This window comes from Camelus ferus, chromosome 1 (genome assembly GCF_009834535.1).
Source record: "Camelus ferus isolate YT-003-E chromosome 1, BCGSAC_Cfer_1.0, whole genome shotgun sequence".
Classification (NCBI taxonomy): Eukaryota; Metazoa; Chordata; class Mammalia; order Artiodactyla; family Camelidae; genus Camelus; species Camelus ferus.
In genome coordinates, this window is record NC_045696.1 from 24382500 (window position 1) to 24391837 (window position 9338).

Sequence of the window (9338 nt, forward strand, 5' to 3'; positions counted from 1 at the left end):
TTTCGTCCCTCTTCTGAGAATAACACAGCTTGGGCTCCCTCCCTCTGGCGCTCTGCTCCGTGTGGTGAGGACTTTTTCCCTCTTGCTTTCGCTGTTTATGTACGAACATCGAGATGCATTTATCAGATTGCCTTTGGAAACTGCCTGGGAGGATACGGATTTGCATTCACTTTCAAAGATCACAGCATCTTGTTTTGAGAACATTCCTACGACTATGGAAAGCAGCAGTCTATACTAAAAATACACACGTGTCACTTGAGAGCCAAGCTCTCCGATGAGAAGGAGGACATCTGGTGATCCTCCTCGTGCTCCCTATACTCCCACAGTCTGGAAACTTGCAGAAAATTTGTTTTTAGCAAGTAACCAAACAACTACACAGTACAACTACAAAAACCTTATTTTACCTTCCATTCATTGAAAGATGTAAAATAACCTTAAAGAGCTGAAGTTTAGAGTTATCAATGTTATAATATAAACATGTAAGAGTTTAGAAAGAATGAATATAAGCTAAGGGGAAAATATCTTTGGAGGAATTTTGCAAAATTTCTTTAAAAAATAAAATAGCATATGATATTTTAAATAATTTTTAATTCTGATCTGTTCATTACTTGGAAGTTGATTTATCCAAGCCAGTCTTGATCAGTTCATATTATGAAGGAGTTTACTGTACATTTCATTTTCTGCCAGGGACACACTCTTTCTCTAGATACTCATGTGACCAGCTTCTTTATTTTTCTTTAAGTCTTCATGCAAATATCACCTAGATAATGTAGCATCCCCACTGTCCCCAGGACACTTTCTAGCTTTTGCCCTGTCTTAACTATTTTTTTTTCTCCTTAGCTCTTACCACCTATTTGACAGACTGCATGTTTATTTGTTTATTGCCTCTCATTTTCTGCTAAAATGTAAACTTTATGAGATCAGGGACTTTACTGGGTTTGTTTGTTTTTTGTTCCCGATGCCTATAGCAGCTCCTGGCACGTAGAAGGTACACAATAAATATTTGTGGAGTGAAGGAACAAATGAAATTTGCTTGACTCTGATGCAAAAAAAAAAAAAATGACTAAGGAAAAGATGTAAACAGATAAATAACTGATGGAACATTAGCACAGAAAAGGACCCTTTCTATTTGTGCCTGATGTTCTCAAATCTATTTGTTGTTTGTTTTTTTGCTGGGCTTGAAATGTAGGCATTCAGCCAGAAGGCTGCATGCTGACTAATGAGATAGAGATACAGATCTATTCCAGCAATATTCATACATTCTATATGGATCATTTTTCTCTAGTGACATTTTAATATATTTTGGTGAAGATATTCCCAAGATAATGAAGATACGTTGAGTGAGCATCAAAAGTGATGAGTCTTTTTTTCTATTATCAAAGACAAATACAGGTGTGTAATATATGCAGAGCATTGGAAGCAGGGAAAGAAAATGAGAGAATCTCAAGTAATGAAAAGAAATTAAAGCTCTCCAGCAATGAAAAGGAAGGCCAGACTGAAAACATAAATCTCTGGACTCAGCAAGGATTTATACTGATGTGGAGAAAGTGGACCAATAGCTTTCGTGATGTGATTCATTTTGAAAAAATGTCATTTCTACTGCCAAACAGACTTCGTGGTTTACTGAAAATTTCATCTTCAGTCTAATCACATGGGCCAAATTCTGACCCGATATATTCTGATATGAGGAATGAACTAATTCCTGAACTTATTTGTGAGATTTTAAGAATAATATCAAGGAAGGTGACAGCTAACATGAGATCTTGGTTTATTTGCATTAGGTCTTATGCTATCTACTAGAACTTCTGTGTAACATGACATTAACAGAATAAAGATCATGTAATTCAAGACTGGTCTAGCTCTCACCTTCTGAGACAGCTCACACTCTGTCTGTGGAGTGTGCACCTTCCTGAATAAATCTACTTTCATTCTATTAGAAAAAAAGAGTGGTTTAGACTCTGTCCAAATGACCTAGAAAGATATCAATTCATTTATAATGCAATCCTGTTGGTCAGACCATAGGATAGGAACTGGTTTTACCAGAGACTCACAAGAGCAAGGCAGGGGGGAATCTAGACAGGTCATTTTCAAGTAGGACTAAATCTAAATCAATTGAGAGAGATAGCACCAGCTTTGGAGATTGTGCCTTAAAGAACAACTATCACTAGTCAATTTTTTCTTTGAAATTGACCATGTTGCAGTAAATCAGATTAGAACATCACTAATACTGGCTATAGAATGGCAAAATTAGGGCAAGTAGTTCACACAGTTTGTACCAGAAGGTACTGATGATTCGAATGAATCCAGCTATTTTATTGGTAGGATGGGGAGTTGATAATTTGGCAGTAGTAGCTAACACAAATAATGCTCACATAGTGTAGGTCATCCTATGTTGGTTTGCTATTTATTATTGGGTTCCATATATTATACAGTAAAATTTGACTTCAGTCTTTTACCCAAAATTTAGGGATTGGGCTGTTTAATTCAGTCTTTAATAAACTGATTTCCAATTCTTTTGGTTGGAGTAAGTGCATAGTCATAGAAGTAGAGAAATAAAAATGAAAGCCAAAATGTAAATGTAAAGACAGATTCATAGAACTACATAATGATGGTTGTTGTGGAGCTGAGATTTAGATTGGGAATAGGACTATTTAGTCTTCTTCCAGGTGACAACAGCCACTCAGAGGATCTTCTGTTGAAAAATTGTCTACTGTATCATCTGAGGCTAAGGACTAAAATCCACAGTTGAGTCAATAGGTTTTTCAAAACTTAGTAGGTAAAGTTGTCACAATCAGGAGGAATATATTTTAACAAGGATTATTACAAATTGTGATGTCATCCCCTTGAGAGATCCTGTCTGTGTGTTTCCTGCAAGTCTTTCAATTATTTTTGCAGATTTACCTAGGCTTTGTGTTTTGTTTTTTTTTTTTTTTGTTATTGTTGTTGTTTGTTTATAGAAAATGGTACAAATTGATGTAAGAAGATGTCACTTGCTTCAAGCTCTAGCCAGTATTTCCATTTGCTCTAGTCTGAATTCTCCCAAAGTGGTCCACTTCCAAGTATAAAGCGTGAAATAATAGATCATGACCTGAAATACAATATGCATTTCAAAAGCTTATTCTTTAATCTTATCAAATGAGTGGAACTTTTGCCAAGATAAATAGAATGTTTTCCACATGATATTTAATCAGTATAATATCTTTCATTTTTAAGTTAAAATTAATTTAGTTTCATTGTTATTGGAATGAAATATACAGAATGCAAACTAGAAAACAAAATAGAATTGGGTCTCAATAAACTTCCAGCATGGCTCTCCTAACAGTTGCACATGAAGAGAAAAAAAAAAAAGGCAATATAAAAACTTGTTTTCCTGAGACACCATCTGTTATTTTTGTTTGAATTAAGCTCAGTGCTCTAAAGGTTATGGATGCTGTACAGTAATTAGCACCATTATGGGAAATGTTGTTACTTTTATGTATTGAATTTTCCCAGTTATATAAGTAGAGAAATCCAAAATGATCTCTTTTATCAGAGGTGTGACTAAATTTCTTGTTTGTGTTATAATATCAGCAAAGTAATATTGCATTGTCAATGTGCTGGTTCTGAAATGCAAATAAAATAGGAGCTTTGTTTTACATATTTTACATCTAATTGTTGTTTTCTTTATGTCACATATATAGACATTTTGAAGAGAGTGATCATCAAATTGTTATCAAATATCTATAAATTCTATTGATTTTTGTACCTTAGGGAAATTAGTTTTCATATCAGTTAATAAGAAAGTTAGATTCTCTTCGCCAAAAGGAAGTCAACAAGTTTTAAGTACTTTTAAACACTGTATAAATATCGATATATGTTTTGTACAACATTTCCCCCCTGTTCTTTGGAAACAGTGGTCCAAAAATATTTAATTGCATGACATGAGGTAATAAGTATTTTACACTGAGGTTATATCTTATCCTTTAACTTATAATTAAAGTGACAAATTTAAGATTCATGTTTCTCAAGCATTGCTCTTATAATATTTTTTTAAACAAGCTTAAAACAAATGGAAAAAGAAGAATAAATAATGTCTATACGCAGGCCAAAGCTACTCAAATTAGGGCTTATACCCTAAATATAAATTGCAAGAGAACAGACAGTATTTAAAAATTCACCAAACTCTCTAAGGTCCAGCAGTGTCTGGCATGAGCTTCATCAGTTTCAGTGCTCTGTCGCTAGTTGCTCTGGTCTATGACAGGAATTGCTATCTGGTTAATTTCATCTAGCGCTAATGTTGATAAACTAAAATGAGAGTACACTTGGCATGGACTGAGTGCTTTGTATAAATTAACCCATTTAATTATAAGCACAAATGTTTAGGGACCATTCCTACCTCAATTTCACAGGTGAGGAAAGTGAAGTAACGTGTTCCGTGGTGCTGGGGACGTAAGTGACAGATCCGAACCAGGCAAACTATCCTCAAGGTAAGTCTGTGCTTTTAACTTACACCCAAAGAAAGCAGTCAGCCACTGAGGTTTGCTTTAAGACTGCCATAAAGGGAAAATTTCATAAAGGAGGGCCAGGCTCGGTCTCTGCAATAATAATAGCAAGTCCTTAGGTGGCACTGCTCTCTGCCAAGCACTTTACATAGGTCAGTTAATTTAATCTTCCAAACACCCACAAAGAGTATTTTTTAAATTTTATTTTAATAACATTTTTAAAATTTTTAATTAATTTTTATTTTTACTTTATAGTTATGGAAAATGGGACACAAAGAGGTTAAACAGTTTCCCTACGACTGCATTACAGTGGCAGAGGAAGGATTTGCACTCAGGCGGTCTGATTCTGAGTTCATTTTCTTTACTGTTATGGGATATCATATCATGTTTTGGAAATTAAAAACCTTAAATGATTTATGGGCAACATTCAGTTTATGGGTGTCAAGTTTTGGAGAAGGAGGTAAAAATTCAAATTCAATAAAAAGGGAAGAAATATATTTAAAAATACCAATGGCAATAATACCTGGGCACTCTACAATTTAATCTACATTTACCCTCTTGTTTTAGTATGTGTTATAGGTTTGACGTGTGTGCCCCCCAAACTCATATGTTGAAGTCCTACCCCTGAACAGCTCAGAATGTGACCTTATTTGGCAATACGGTCCAAACAGAGATAATCAAGTTAAAGTGAGCTTATTGGGGTGAGCCTGTATCCAATCTGACTGCTTCAAAGAAGAGAAAATTTGGACGCAGACACAACTTGAGGGAAGACGATATGAAAAGATGCAGAGAGAGAGCCATTTCCAAGCCAAGAGAGAGACGCAGGGACCTAGCCTTCCCTCAAAAGCCCTCAAAAGGAGCAAACCTTGCTGACAGTATTATCTCAGACTTGTAGTCCCCAGAACTGCAAGACAATACATTTCTGTTGTTTAAAGCAACCTAGTTTGTGCTACCTTGTCACAGCAGCCCTAGCAAATGAACATAGTGCTCTTAGATTAAGATTAGCAGAAAATCATTTCAAACAGCTTAGCCAAAAAAATAGGATTTAAGGAAGGAGACTGGGACATGTCATAGACTCCAGGAAAGTCTGGACAACCAAGCCCCAGCCTACAGGCACTGGGGAGCAGCAGGATCTCAGCCAGCATCTCCATGGCTCATCTTCTCTGTCCCTACAGGCCACATCGTCACCCATTCTGCTCTCTTGCTTGCACACAGATCACTTTTTCACACACATGACAGCATCAAAGCCTACAAAGGGTGCAGGTCCCATCAACTAACAAATACTTATTAGGTTTAAATCTCAATTCCAAACCCATAGGAGACAGAATCTGATGGATCTGATGTAGGTCAAGTGTCTATCCCAATTTCAATCAGCTACGGCCAGGGAGGTGGAGCGACGTAGAGTAAACATGGCTTTGGGGAACAGGGCCGTATTATGACTGTTACGGACTTCAGGCACTCTTTTCTTCATGGACCCCACCCTCCCTAAACAAACTTATTTAAAATCATGTTTTATGATTAGACTGATATATAGTATTATATATTAAAACATTTTCTTTCACATAAACTTAATTTTCTCCTGATTTTAAAGAATTAAGACATTTCCATGGGCCTTGAAAAGTATTGGGGTCCTCGGTACTGGGCCTGCTGTGCCTAATATGGCTTTTTTGATGCAAAAGACTTCTTAGACAAAGAAGGAGTATGTATGTATAGCTACACAGTCCTATCTGGCTAGGTTGTTCAGTCTTTTCCCGTCACTTTTCCAATGAGACACTTGTAACTTGTATTATTGTTAATGAGGATACAAGTAATACCAGTGCTGGAGAGGATATTTTTCCTTGTATGTTCCTCTGTCTAATGCCTCTCAGATTTATAACTGAAAGTTGTTGACTTCCATCTCCTGATTCCAGTATGGTCCCAAGGGTGTAGAATAACCCAGGTACTTGTGGTGGAATAGACTTGGGGTAAATTATTTAACTTCCTGGACAGAGCTGAGTAGGTATTTTCGAATCCCTTCTCCCATGCACAAGGTTATATTTTACCAGCTCTAGCCATAAGCATATGCCATTAGTCCATCTTTCACAAGTAAAATAAATCAAGAAGTCCACTTAGTCACTAGAAATACATATATCTTTCCTTTTAGATGACATTTAATTATGGGTCAAGTTGAACCACTGAAGAGGTATATTTTCTGTGCTAGAGGCTGGAAGGGGTTTCTAAGACTTACTCAACTTCTTTATTATGTGTCACTTTTGAGCTCTTTCGTCTGTGCTAGAAACGATGATAGAAATGAAATAACAAAGGCAGGGTGACAAGTGTGCACTTATTTTCTGGGTTTCAAATCTAATATGTTGGACATATGACTAGGTTGAGTATAAGCATTACACCTAAGTGACTATTTCAAGTAGTTTTCAAGTGGGACTACCATCACATGATGTGAAATGCCCTGTGAAGCACACTTTTGGGGAAAAAAAAATCCCAGCTCTTATAGACTTGTGGGTTACAGAAGTTACAGTAGTTTCACGTGGGCGATTTTAAGAAGTCAGATCAAACTAAGACTCTGCAAAATGCCACAAACCCCTCACTGGAGTCATTGTGTATGTTAGTAGATATTGGTTATTTATTGCCATTTTTGACTGTACACACAAATGTGCGTTGCATTCACCCTGAGAACTGCCATCTTTGAGAGCAAAAGACCGCCTCTTTATTGAGAGCAATAAAATACGCATGAAGAAGTGGAGCAGAATTATCACTGGTTTGGGGCTTATTCATTCTGGAAACCTGATGGGTATAATGGTTAATTTCATGTGTCAACCTGACTAGGCTATGAAATTCCCAGATATTTGGCCAAATGTTACTTCGGGTGTATCCATGGGGGTGTTTCTGGATGAGAGTAACAAGTGAATTGGTAGAATGAATAAAGCAGATTGTCCTCCCTAATGCGGGTGAACCTTATCCAATCAGTTGAAGGACTGGATAGAACTCAAAGGTTACTACCCACCCTCAGTAAGAGGAAATTCCTCCTGCCTGACTGATGGTAGCTGGTACATCAGTCTTTCCTAGCCTTCCATTCAAACTAAAACATCATCTCTTCTTAGATCTAGAGCCTGCCAGCCTTCCAACGGGAACCACACCAACTACACCACCAGTTCTTCTGGGTCTCCAACTTGCCAGCTGCAGATCTTGGGACTTCTTATCTTCTGTAATCACATGAGCCAACTCCTTTTAAAAAATATCTTTATACAAAGGGACAGACTGGGATTTCAAAATATGTAGATACTGACAGGCATATGCAGAACAGATAAACAAGATTATACTATGTAGCATAGGAAAATATATATAAGATCTTGTGGTAGCTCACAGCGAAAAAAAATGTGACAATGAATATATGTATGTTCATATATAACTGAAAAATTGTGCTCTACATTGAAATTGGACACAACATTGTAAAATGAATATAACTCAATAAAAATCTTTAAAAAACTCTATACAAACATACATATGTCTGTCTGTCTATCTATCTACATCCTATTTGTTCTGTTTGTCTGAAGAACCCCAATGCAATGATTACAATACTAAGTAAAGCTCAGTCTGAGTTGCTGCCTTGTAACACATCAAATACTCTTCATAACTTGGCCAAAGTGAAACTAGCACATTGTAGGCTCTCAAAAGGATTTATTATAAGGAATAGAAAATAAAAGAGTTGTTACAACTTCTATGATCAGACGTCTTTTCAGAGTACAAGTCTTTGTTTCAACTCAATTAACTATTTTTAAACTGAACCTGATTAGAGCTTTCAAACTAGTGAGCAGTGGCACACTTCTTCACGGTGAATAAGGTATCATGAAAAGCTGAAACTTAAAGAGCAGCTGACGGCACATAGAGAGAGTGCGGCAGGGACAGGGCACCTTCCCTGAAGGTCTACACGGGCGCAGCGCTCCCTTACATCCACCTGGAAGTGGGCGTTGTCCAGGCACCAGGGGGGCCCTTGTGTGGTCCCCAGCCCAGGCAGGTGAACCCATTAACCGAGGTGAAGCTGGTTAACAAGCTGAATGAATGGAGGCCAGTACTGCGGTGGTGGCCAAGATGACATGGCACTCCGAGTACAGGGATAGCGCCTGGATCTTCCTGGGGGGACTTCCTTCTGAGCTGACCAAAGGAGACATCCTGTGTGTATTCTCCCAGCACCTGAAGATTGTTAGCATTAATCTCATGTGGGACAGGAAGACAGGGAAGTCTAAGGATTCTGTTTTATCTGCTGTAAAGACCAGAGGAGTTTTGGCTGTTGATAATTTTAATGGAATCAAGGTCAAGGGAAGAACTACCCCAGTGGACCACTGATGCTGCCCCGCTGAAGCCTCAGAGGACGCTCTGATGGCGCCACCAGAGAGCCCTGGGAGAAGCGCTGTGGGGCTCTGACCCCCTCATCTAGTTCATCTGGAAGCTCAGATGATGGCATAGTTTCAGAACAGCACAAACAAGAAAAACAGAACAGAAAGATCAAAGAGAAGACTGCTATAGCGTCAAAGACTAGGAGGGACAGAAAAAGCAGCCATCTTCTCTGCCAGCCAGAGGCCAGCTTAAAACACAGAAGGGCACTCCAGGCTCCAATAAACATACCAAGGTGAAGTTGGAGTCTAGAGAAAGTACAGAGGTATCTGGAGAGGGGGCTGAGGAAGGAGAATCTGGGTTCTGAGTCCTGCCCCTGATCAGAGGCAGGAGCAGGAAAAAGGCAGAGAGCAGGGGTCAGGACAGAGGTGAAGCTCAGATGTATTTTGGCTGATCTGAAGGCACAGTCTCACACATTCTCCAGTCCCAGTGACCACCGGCCTGACCAACCCTGCAGCCTGCTTAGAA

General features: G+C 38.2%; 1 long non-coding RNA gene and 1 pseudogene across 1 annotated transcript in view; both read left to right on the forward strand.

Annotated features, from left to right (window-relative positions):
- LOC116662872 overlaps positions 1-7748 on the forward strand; it is a 47023-nt gene extending 39275 nt beyond the window's left edge. The window contains exons 2-3 of the long non-coding RNA XR_004318961.1: positions 4389-4466; positions 7580-7748. This is a non-coding gene — a long non-coding RNA (uncharacterized LOC116662872). The remainder of the gene's footprint in view (positions 1-4388; positions 4467-7579) is intronic.
- Positions 7749-8044: 296 nt separating this feature from the next.
- LOC102518121 lies at positions 8045-9109 on the forward strand (annotated as a pseudogene).
- Positions 9110-9338: the final 229 nt, after the last annotated feature.